This window comes from Bos indicus, chromosome 8 (genome assembly GCF_029378745.1).
Source record: "Bos indicus isolate NIAB-ARS_2022 breed Sahiwal x Tharparkar chromosome 8, NIAB-ARS_B.indTharparkar_mat_pri_1.0, whole genome shotgun sequence".
Classification (NCBI taxonomy): Eukaryota; Metazoa; Chordata; class Mammalia; order Artiodactyla; family Bovidae; genus Bos; species Bos indicus.
Genome location: NC_091767.1, coordinates 66,953,728 through 66,966,178, shown reverse-complemented (window position 1 = coordinate 66,966,178; position 12,451 = coordinate 66,953,728). Strand labels below are relative to the sequence as shown.

The 12,451-nt window shown below is 40.1% G+C and overlaps 1 long non-coding RNA gene across 1 annotated transcript in view; it reads left to right on the top strand.

Annotated features, from left to right (window-relative positions):
• Nucleotides 1-848: 848 nt before the first annotated feature.
• Nucleotides 849-12,451, top strand: part of LOC139184584 (uncharacterized) — a 71,875-nt gene continuing 60,272 nt past the window's right edge. Inside the window, exon 1 of the long non-coding RNA XR_011568124.1 lies at nucleotides 849-1,124. This is a non-coding gene — a long non-coding RNA (uncharacterized lncRNA). The remainder of the gene's footprint in view (nucleotides 1,125-12,451) is intronic.

The following is a 12,451-nucleotide window of genomic DNA, read 5'->3' as shown; positions in this document are numbered from 1 at the left end:
CTCACAGACATAGCATAACTGTGGTTGCCAAAGAGAAAATATGGTGGCAGGGGAGGGATAAATCAGGAGTTTGGGATGAATAAACACACATACTGCTATATATAAGATAACCGACCAGGACCTACTGAATAACACAGGGAACTCTACTCAATATTCTGTGATAACTTATATGAGAAAATAATATAAAAAGGAATGAACATATGCATATGTATAACTGAATCACTTTGCTTAGAAAGCTAAGACGCTGGCTGACAGCTCCAGCTGAGCTGCTAGGTGACAGCATCAACTTTCCATCCATGTGAGTTCTGTTTCATGCCCCAGAAATGGAATCAGCCATTTCTCAAAAAAAAAAAGTAAAAAACCGTTGGCTTCTTTTAGTGTGAAATGAAATTTCAAGGTGACAATATGAACACCAGGGATGCTTACTGTTACCAAGATGTCAGTGTTTCTAGACTTGTTTCATCGACTGCTACATTACAAGCTCTCCCCAAATATAATGGCTTATATGAAACTAACACATTGTAAATCAGTTACACTCCATTAAAATTAAAATTAAAACAATAAAGTTAAGAAAATGGTTACTTTTTGAGAAAAGAAAAGAGTTTTGATTGGGACAAAGCACTTGGCCAGAGCTCTGGGGCAGAGTTCTACTTATTGATGATTGAAAAAATAAAAACATGAATTACTAATATGTGGAATACTATAGATTATTCTCAAAAATATGACATAAAGTGAAAGATACCAGAATCTACACATAGGGCATATAACATATGCTTCCAATTATATGAAGAGCAGCAAACCCAAATAAAATAAATTTATGTGTGTGCACGGAGAAGGAAATAGCAATCCACTCCAGTACTCTTGCCTGGAAAATCCCATGGACAGAGGAGTCTGGTAGGCTGCAGTCCATGGGGTCACGAAGAGTCAGACACGACTGAGTGACTTCACTTTCACTTTTCACTTTCATGCATTGGAGAAAGAAATGGCAACCCACTCCCGTATTCTCGCCTGGAGAATCCCAGGGACGGGGAGCCTGGTAGGCTGCTGTCTATAGGGTCGAGCAGAGTCGGACACGACTGAAGCGACTTAGCAACAGCAGCAGCAGCATCATTAGTCATTTGGAGGTAATGTATATATCCTTTATATTGATTATGAAGATGGTTTCCTAGAGATATAAGCAGTCATTAGCAGGAAATGTATGGAATTAAATGCTATATTAGAAGACGAGTTATAAATAAATGATCTTACTTTACTTTCTGCCTTAGGTATTTAGAGGAAGAAGAATAACCTCCAAACATATGTGGGTTTATTCTATATCTATCTGGGTCCCAGGACTGGCTACCCCAAACTTGCATCAATGGCATATTAATTATTTTCCATTAAAGTTGCTTAGAGGCTTCCTTGGTGACTCAGACATTAAAGAATCTATCTACAATCTGGGAGACCTGGGTTTGATCCCCGAGTTGGGATGATCCCCTGGAGAAGGGAATGGTTACCCACTCCAGTATTCTTGCCTGGGAAATCCCATGGACAGAGGATCTTGGCAGGTTACAGTCCATGGGATCGCAAAGAATCAGACACGACTGAGTGACAAACACTTTCACTTTCAAAGTTACTTAAGAAAGAGACAATGTAAGAGGGACATTGGACCTTCTCTCTGTCTCCTTGAAAGCAAGAAAGGGGCCCTCCCTGCATCTGGAGGTAGAAGGTCCTCCTTATCACCAGAGACAGGAAATTCAAGGCTGAGAAGCTTATTTAATTTTTTTTTTTTTTTTGAGGTGGGTGTGGGAAGACTGTGCTTTGTGGCATGTGGGATTTAAGCTTGCAGACCAAGGATTAAACCAGTGCCTTCTGCAGTTCAAGTGCAGAATCTTAACCACTGGATTGCCAGGGAAGTCCAATAAACCAATTTAAACAAACCTTGTTACTTCTTTAATTTATCGAAGCCCAAACTCTGTTTAAATTCTTCACTAATTAAGTACCCAAAGCCCAAGTGTCTTTGTCAATTTCTCACAAATTTATTGTTTGTCTAAAAAGTATAAAAGCAGTCTGCTTTGACTGCTTCTTCCATCGTATTTCTATATTTGTGCACATGACTCACATTTCTTTTTCTCCTATTAATGTGTCATGTCAATGTTATTATTAATACAGCCACAAGGACTCAAGAGGGATAGAGGGGGAATTTTCCACTTCCCCTGACAATATCTATCTATGTTTGTACTTTAAAAACTGTATACTTTAAACATGTGAAGCTCATTGCTTGCCAAATACAGCCAGATAGTGTGGAAATGGAGATAGCTGTGAAACACTGTATCCTTAACCCACTTATTAGTCACAAAAAATCCTCTGAAACCTTGTGTTTTCTTTTGCAATGATTTTACTTAATAAGAAGTGCTTTTTAAAATTTTTTAACCTGAAGAGATCTATCTCAGCTTGTAGTCTCAGCTTGATTCTATGAGTGAAACTGAAGCGACCACATTTATATTTTAATCAGTTAAGCAACCGGTACTTTTTGAACATCTATCATCCATTATGAGAAGAATTCCCAAGAAGTGTTAGACTTCTCTTAACTTTAGTGTCTGAGCAAACAAGATGTATAAGCTAGTGTTTCAAAACAATGCAAAGCAGTTATGTCCAGTGTAGAATGAGTGGCGGAACAATAGCATCCATTGAGCTAAGGGAAAGCAAGAATTTCGCCTCAGTCTGAAGCCTGAAGGAGGAGATGTGCATTAAACAAGGATTTATATGCTGGGGAGGATTGGCTGAAGAAGCAAGAAGAGAAAAAGCACTTGCACTAAGGGGAGGTTTGCAATCTGGAATAGAGCAGCTGGCCAAACAGGATTTCATGGGAATAACATATAGGCTGTCCAAGCTACTAGATGAGTTATCTTTACAGTATTGTAAAGTATCTTTACAGTATTGTGCATTATTTACATGCAGGAGCACACACACACACAGAGATGGAAAGAGAGGCTGAGGCACAGAGAGAGAAAGTGAGTGGAGGAAATGCCATCTTTTTGAGATATTTAATTTTTGGTCATTTCCTCATTGAACACATATTATTTTTTTTATTTTATTTTTAAACTTTACATAATTGTATTAGTTTTGCCAAATATCAAAATGAATCTGCCACAGGTATACATGTGTTCCCCATCTTGAACCCTCCTCCCTCCTCCCTCCCCATACCATCCCTCTGGGTCGTCCCAGTGCACTAGCCCCAAGCATCCAGTATCATGCATCGAACCTGGACTGGCATCTCGTTTCATACATGATATTTTACATGTTTCAATGCCATTCTCCCAAATCTTCCCACCCTCTCCCTCTCCCATAGAGTCCATAAGACTGTTCTATACATCAGTATCTCTTTTGCTGTCTCATACACAGGGTTATTGTCACCATCTTTCTAAATTCCATATATATGCGTTAGTATACTGTATTGGTGTTTTTCCTTCTGGCTTACTTCACTCTGTATAATAGGCTCCAGTTTCATCCACCTCATTAGAACTGATTCAAATGAATTCTTTTTAATGGCTGAGTAATACTCCATTGTGTATATGTACCACCGATTTCTTATCCATTCATCTGCTGATGGACATCTAGGTTGCTTCCATGTCCTGGCTATTATAAACAGTGCTGCGATGAACATTGGGGTACACGTGTCTCTTTCCCTTCTGGTTTCCTCAGTGTGTATGCCCAGCAGTGCAATTGCTGGATCATAGGGCAGTTCTATTTCCAGTTTTTGAAGGAATCTCCACATTGTTCTCCATAGTGGCTGTACTAGTTTGCATTCCCACCAACAGTGTAAGAGGGTTCCCTTTTCTCCACACCCTCTCCAGCATTTATTGCTTGTAGACTTTTGGATTGCAGCCATTCTGACTGGTGTGAAATGGTACCTCATAGTGGTTTTGATTTGCATTTCTCTGATAATGAGTGATGTTGAGCATCTTTTCATGTGAACACATATTCTTTGTCCCGAAAAACTAAAAGGAAGTCATTGCATTCATTTGTTCACCCACAAACTTCTTCCAGTACCTTCTGAAAGCCCAGTAACATCAGAACAAACACATAGGTCAATTTTGCCCTAATTCAGTGCTGTCACACCTTCAAAAAGAAACAGATATCACATTTACCAATGTATGTTCCTTCTTTGGAACATACAAGATTAGAATTTGATTGTAATTTTAAAAGGAAAGCAAAGTACGTGTTTTTAATTTCTTTTATGTCACTTTCCACTCCTGGCAACTTGCATAAGCCTTTGCCAGGCTGACTGCACTGCTTTCCAAAAGTGAAGACAGTGAACAGACTCAGGGCTATCAAATTCAGAAAAAAATCAAGCTCAGAATTAAGTGTTCAGGGGCCACTTTGCCCACAAGAAAAGTCAGACATAGACCGAGTAAATACACTTTGAGTAATAGTATATTTAGTTCGGCACTTCCCTTGTGGCTCAGTGGTAAAGAATCCACCTGCCGATGCAGGAGCTGCAAGAGATGACATGGGTTCCATCCCAAGTCGGGAAGATTCCCTGGAGGAGGCCATGGCAGTCCACTCTAATATTCTTACCTAGGAAATCCCATGGATAGGGGAACCTGGTGGGCTACAGTCCATGGAGTCCCAAAAGAGTTGGACATGACTTAGCAACTAAACAAACAAAACACACTTAGTTTTAGGGATCTAGAGACTAATAAGTGTTATTAATTGAACTGTGCATTAGGTGTAGATTTCTGAGAAGAGAAAAGAAAATTCCAAGTTGGTTTCTTGCACTTTTCTCCACTTACCTCCTCAACCTTCTTCTGTCCCTATGAGTTTTCAAGACTGTAGCTTTGGGGAAAGAATTCTTACTGCTGAACATTTTAAAAGTATTTAGTGACTTCTGTTGATTTTTGGATAAAGTCTAAGTGGTACACAGTTCTTCCACGGCTTTGACCTGACTCCTCTTGTGTCTTGCATGCTGCTGGAAACATTAGTTTTCTCTTTGTTCATTCTCCAAATGAACTCCTATATCAGCCCTTTGCACATACTTTCTCCACTACTTGAAATACTCTCTGGAGGCTGAGGCAGCTTGTCTGACAAGTCTATTAAATGAAAAGAGAAAGAAGAAGCTATAATGGGGAGATGTCCAGAGCTAAGAGATTTTTCGTTTCTAGGGGACAATTGACTGTACCAGATTCAAAGAAGTATCAGAACCACACAAAGTCAGCTTTAGGAATGGAAATGCCCCTTGGCCTTCCCTTGCTTTTTTGTACTTTGCCACATGATTTCTTTCCATCAGGAAGACTTTCTTCAAAGGTCATTGTAAACAGGCTTCTCTTGGATAAACCATAAAAATAAAAGCACATTGCTGTTATCTGCTAGAAATTTAATTTTCTAATGATGGTCCTGATCTCTCTAGGGACATGGTCTAGGGATTGATTGTCACACATTTCTCTTCCATTTTTCTGCTCTCAAGAGCTGACATTTCCTACCAGCCTCTGACCCCTCTGTTCCTTTCTTGTGGAGTCAGGGACAGTCCTTCCCCCAGTTTTCAAGAGCAATAATAATCTATGCAGATTCAGCCACTGTTGCTGAAATTTTGGCCCCCTGTCCCCTGGAGCCAAATAAAAAAAATACAGAGACAGAATTTGGAGAAAATAGAAATATGGCTTTGTCTTTGCCTGGAAAAAGGGAGTACACAGAAGGCTATTACCTCAAGAACTGGGGTCCCTGCCCTGGGGAATAGGGAGAGGTTTCATATTTTCATGAAGGTCTTGTGTAATTTTTTTTTTCCTGCAAGTTTACAGCCAAAAGCAGGTGTCAGATGGCTCAGCAAGCTGGTCTGGTGTACCTTTTGAGATGTAGGATCCTACAAGGGAGGGTAGAGGGAGAAGAATGCCAGGTGCAGAGTCTAATTTATACTGTGGTTGTGGTGGTTTAGTCACTAAGTCATGTTCGACTCTTGCGACCCCACGTACTGTAGCCTGCCGGGCTCCTCTGTCCATGGGGTTCTCTAAGAAAGCATATTGGAGTGAGTTGCCATTTCCTTCTCTAGGATATAATTTAAACAGAGTCAGAGAGTAATTAGCTTTGTGAAGGATAAGTACAGCTATAAATGTTATTAGTAGTAATAGCTAAAGAATAACCAAGATTAACTCTTGCAAGACTGCTTGGCTAATATGTGCCAAAGGCTCTTCACTTATTTGTTTTTGCTGCAACCCCATCCTCATGAACATCATGCACTTTTGGTTCTCTCTTAGTCTCTTAGAGGTATGCATTTGAGTATATACTGCAAGGATGTTATTCAGGCAGTAAATCACTGCAGGTGGTGATTGCAGCCATGAAATTAAAAGACGCTTACTCCTGGGAAGGAAAGTTATGACCAACCTAGACAGGATATTAAAAAGCAGAGACATTACTTTGTCAACAAAGGTCTGTCTAGTCAAGGCTATGGTTTCTCTAGTAGTCATGTATGGATGTGAGAGTTGGACTAAAAGAAAGCTGAGTACCGAAGAATTGATGCTTTTGAACTGTGGTGTTGGAGAAAACTCTTGAGAGTCCCTTGGACTAAGGAGATCCAACCAGTCCATCCTAAGGGAAATCAGTCTTGGGTATTCATTGGAAGGACTGATGTTGAAACTGAAACTCCAATATTTTGGCCACTTGATGTGAAAAGCTGAATCATTTGAAAAGACCCTGATGCTGGAAAAGATTGAAGGCAGGAGGAAAAAGGGATGACAGAGGATGAGATGGTTAGATGGCATCACCGACTTAATTCACATGAGTTTGGGTAAACTCTGGGCGTTGGTGATGGACAAGGATGCCTGGCTTGCTGTAGTTCATGGGGTCACAAAGAGTCAGATACGACTGAGCAACTGAACTGAACTGAACTGAAGTCATGTCCAACCCTTTGTAACTCTATGGACGGGAGCACACCAGACTTCCCTGTTCTTTGCTATCTCCCAGAGTTTGCTCAAACTCATGTCCATTGAGTCGGTGATGCTATCCAACCATCTTGTCCTCTGTCACCCCCTTCTCCTGTCTGCAGTCTTTCCCAGCATCAGGTTCTTTTCCAGTGAGTCAGCTCTTCGCATCAGGTGGCCAAAATATCAGAGCCTCAGCATCAGTCCTTCTAATGATTATTCAGGGTTGATTTCCTTCAGGATTGACTGATTTGATCTCCTTGCTATCCAAGGGACTCTCAAGAATCTTCTCCAGTACCACAATTCTAAAGCATCAGTTCTTCAATGCTCAGCTTTCTTATGCTGCAACAAGTCCATTTTAATGGTTTGAATGTGTGAGATACAGCAATGATTTTTTAATTGAATGGTCTGTATATGATTACATTTAAGATAGTCATCCTGAAGGAATGGGTTTCCAACGTCCTAAAAATTTTTATTATTACATTACAAGGTACTTGGGTACATGCTATTATGGAAAACTGTACCTTGATAAAAAAAGAACAGCTGATACATTCATTACCTAGTATCCTGCTTAACCTTCTGCTACAAAGAATGATCATTGGTTTTATCCAGAATATTGTGCTTTGATGGAAGCAAGGTGAGCTAATGAGAATTCAACTGGATAACTGTGTTGTTTTCTTTTATACTTTGTATTTACTTTATGATTAGATAGTGTAGCAAAATAGTTCAACAAATGAAACAGCATTGAAAAGCTATATTTGGGAACATGCTTAGTGGTCCAGAGGCTGAGACTCCATACTCCCAATGCAGGGGCATGGGTTTAAACCATAGGCAGAGAACTAGATCCTACATGCTACAACTGAAGAGTTTGTATGCCACAGTGAAAAGGTCTCACATGCTGCAACAAAGACCTGGTGCAGCCAAATAGATAAATGCATACATATGTTTTAAAAGAAAAGATATTTAGAGGAATATATTCTATATTATTCTATAGAATACAGTTCTATAACCCTTCTCACCATGGGTAACATTTGCTAATTTATTTTGTGTTCTTCTGGAGTTTTTTATGCTTAAATTTTGTCTGTATAGCATCCTATTTGATTTTCTCAGAAAAAGAAATCTGCAGCTTATACTAAATAACGGCGTCCCTGGTGGCTCAAACAGTAAAGAATCTGCCTGCAATGCAGGAGACCTGGATCAATCCCTGGATCAGGAAATGTCTACCCACTCCAATATTCTTGCCTGGGAAATCCCATGGACAGAGAAGCCTGGTGGTTACAGTCCATGGGGTCGCAAAGAGTCAGACATGACTAAGCAACTGACAGACAGACATGCTTAATAAACTAAATTTTTAAATCAAAACCAAATGATTAAGTTAAAATAATGAATGATTATCTTTTACAAGAGAAGTGCAATAATAAGTGTTATATAATATGATGTGTTCATTTCCTTCTTTTATTCTTAGTGGAATTGGTGTTCAGTGTTTAGCTACAAAATGGATATTCACAGCCATGAAAAAGGGAAATACACTGCTTTTTTTGTTGACATATATTTTGTCTCTTGAAGGCCTAATAAAGCCAGTCAAAGGTAGTGACAATGTTATATGTTCTAAAGACCTTCAATAAAGATGAAATAACTGACTAATAAGAGCCAGATCTGTTTGAATAAACATGAGTAACCATATATATTTTTGACTTTAGTTGAAAATTTGATGCAGATGTTTTCATGTGCATTTGTGGGTATAACAAGAAAAAGAGTTTCAATAATGTTATTTTAAAGTTTTTTTTGTTGGGAATGAACTATGTGTGTGTATGTCAAAATGTCTGTCCAGAAACTTAAATAAAATCTATAGTCAAAATAAAATCTGTGTATTTTTTCTCTACCTGCATGTCATCTAGTTTTCCAAGGCTCTATTAATTACTTCCATCCTTTCCTGAAATCAATCTCTTTCACTCCACTAATGCATAAGCCTAAAAACATATCCAATTTTTTTTCTTAAAATAGAGCAAAAATATTACCTCTACTGTTCTGCCCCTTGGATTGCCAGCTTCTTTCCCTCTTGAGTTCCCGGCAAACTTCTCAAAAGGTCATTGACCCCATTTGTGAAAATCCTTCGTGTTCTTTGCCCTTAACAATCTGGTTTTTGTTCCTTGTCACTCCATGGAATTTATACACTAAGCAGTCATCTGTAGATTTCCTACTGCCAGATCCAGAAGCTTTTTTTGACGTTAACTGGCTTTCTTTACTTGTGGAACACTCTGTGTATCAGACGATAACTTCTACTTAAGTCTTCTTGGAGCCTCTTTTCATGGAATCTTCTCCACCTCCTCTATTATAAACTTAGTTACCCACAAAGATTTCATTTTTGCTTCATATTTCTTTCTCACTGTTATTTCTTCTTTAGTTATCTTATTTATTTATTTCTAATATTTTATTTTTATTTATTTCTTTGACTGCACTGGGTCTAGTTGCCACATGCAAACTCTTAGTTGCTGCATGTGGGATCTAGTTCCCTGACCAGGGATTGAACCTGGGCCCCCTGCATTGAGAGCTCGGAGTATTAGCCACTGAACCACTGGGGAAGGCCCATCAGTTATTTAATTGGCTCATGTTTGTATGAGTTCAGCTCCAAAATCCACATCTCTAGCCACTACTCCTCTCCTATGCTCCTAACGTCCATCTCCATGTGAATGTTCCTTCACACCTTCATGGTCAATTACTTGAAACTAAGCTCTCTGTCTTGCACAAAACTGAATTTGCTCCAGTGTTTTTTAGTTATATTACGTATAGTTATCCTGTCATTCAGGCTTGAAATCCATTTATGGGTGTTTCCTTTCCATTACTAAGCTTATCATACATCCTCTATCTGAATTACTGTCTGTTTGTTTTTTCCCCCGAAACACTTCTCTTTCCTTTTCTAATTATATCAAGATTGACTGTTCTCTCAGTCTCAACCCTGCCCTGATTTCGAACTATTTCTATACATTCCTTCCAGAAAAATCATCCTAAATACAGCTTCTTGAGTCTATTTTTTAAATATGTATTTTCCTAATGTCTACTATGCCAAAGCCTTTGGCTGTGTGGATCATAATAAACTGTGGAAAATTCTGAAAGAGATGGGAATACCAGACCACATGATCTGCCTCTTGAGAAATCTGTATGCAGGTCGGGAAACAACAGTTAGAACTGGACATGGAACAACAGACTGGTTCCAAATTGGAAAAGGAGTATGTCAAGGTTGTATATTGTCACCCTGCTTATTTAACTTATATGCAGAGCACATCATGAGAAACACTGGGCTGGAGGAAGTACAAGCTGGAATCAAGATTGACGGGAGAAATATCAATAACCTCAGATATGCGGATGACACCACCCTTATGGCAGAAAGTGAAGAACTAAAGAGCCTCTTGATGAAAGTGACAGAAGAAAGTGAAAAAGTTGGCTTAAAGCTCAACATTCAGAAAACTAAGATCATGGCATCTGGTCCCATCACTTCATGGCAAATAGATGGGGAAACAGTGGAAATGGTGGCTGACTTTATTTTTCTGGGTTCCTAAATCACTGAAGATGGTGATTGCAGCCATGAAATTAAAAGACGCCTACTCTTGGGAAGGAAAGTTATGGCCAACCTAGACAGCATATTCGGAGAAGGCAATGGCACCCCACTCCAGTACTCTTGCCTGGAGGATCCCATGGACGGAGGAGCCTGGAGGGCTGCAGTCCATGGGGTCGCTGAGGGTCGGATACCACTGAGTGACTTCACTTTGACTTTTCACTTTCATACATTGGAGAAGGAAATGGCAACCCACTCCAGTGTTCTTGCCTGGCGAATCCCAGGGACGGGGGCACCTAGTGGGCTGCCATCTACGGGGTTGCACAGAGTTGGACACGACTGAAGTGACTTAGCAGCAGCAGACAGCATATTAAAAAGCAGAGACATTACTTTGTCAAGAAAGGTCCATCTAGTCAAGGCTATAGTTTTTCCAGTAGTCATGTATGGATGTGAGAATTGGACTATAAAGAAAGCTGAGTGCTGAAAAATTGATGGTTTTGAACTGTGATGTTGGAGAAGACTCTTAAGAGTCCCTTGGACTGCAAGGAGATCCACCTAGTCCATCCTAAAGGAGATCAATCCTGGGTGTTCATTGGAAGAACTGATGTTGAAGCTGAACCTCCAATACTTTGGCCACCTGATGGGAAGAGCTGATTCATTTGAAAAGACCCTGATGCTGGGAAAGATTGAGGGCAGGAGGAGAAGGGGATGACAGAGGTTGAGATGGCTGGATGGCATCACTGACTCAATGGACATGAGTTTGAGTAAACTGCGGGAGTTGGTGATGGACAGGAAGGCCTGGTGTCCTGCAGTTCATGGGGTTGCAAAGAGTCGGACATGACTGAGTGACTGAATTGAACTGAATGTCTACTAAAAAAGTCTCAACTTCTTATAAGAATCTCTTACTTTAATTCATTTGTTTATTCATAAATTGAGCAAACATCCACTGAGATTCTTTTATTTAATGGGCTTCCCTGGTGGCACTAGTTGTAAAGAATCTGCCTGCCAATGCAGAAGACAAAGAGATGTAAGTTCGATCCCTGGGATGGGATGACCCCCTAGAGTTAGAAATAGCAACCCACTCCAATATTCTTGCCTGGGAAATCCCATGGACAGAGAAGCCAGGTGGGCTATTGTCCCTGAGGTTGCAAAGAGTTGGACATGACTAAGCACACACACCTTCCTTTAGATTTATTATTCAGTAGACATATCAAGAATCTGATCAATTCTTCAGATTGATGCCAAAGAATTGATGGTTTTGAACTGTGGTGTTGGAGAAGTCTCTTGAGAGTCCCTTGGACCGCAAGAAGATCCAACCAGTCCATTCTAAAAGAGATCAGTCCTGGGTGTTCATTGGAAGGACTGATCCTGAAGCTGAAACTCCAATGCTTTGGCCACCTGATGCAAAGAACTGACCCATTTGAAAAGACCCTGATGCTGAAAAGATTGAAGGCAGGAGGAGAAAGGGATGACAGAGGATGAGATGGTTGGATGGCATCACCAACTCAATGGATGTGAGTCTGAGTAAACTCCAGGAGTTGGTGATGGACAGGGAGGCCTGGGATGCTGCAGTCCATGGGGTTGCAAAGAGTTGGACACAACTGAGAGACTGAAATGAACTGAGACATGTGATACATTGGATGTACATAGGTTTAGTTCCTGCCTTGAAGTAGCTCACGGTCTAGTAGTAAAGGCAGCCAAAGAAGTATTTGAAGAAATTAACATTCCCCATGATGGATAAATACTATGTGAAATTTAGATATTCAAGGAAAGGGAGTGAATTTCCAGATAGAGGCAACAGCATGGCCTTTGAAGGCTTGCTGGGATTTGACTTTAGCCCACTTTTTTCAGTTAAATCTCTCACCGAGCCCTTTAGAAACTCCACATACGTTATAGCCAAACCAGACAACTCCAGGTACTTTCCTACTTTGGGGAGTTTGCTCCACCCATTCTATATGCCTTTTGTTGTTACTGTTGTTGTTTTGTTTGTTCTTGCTGCACCAAA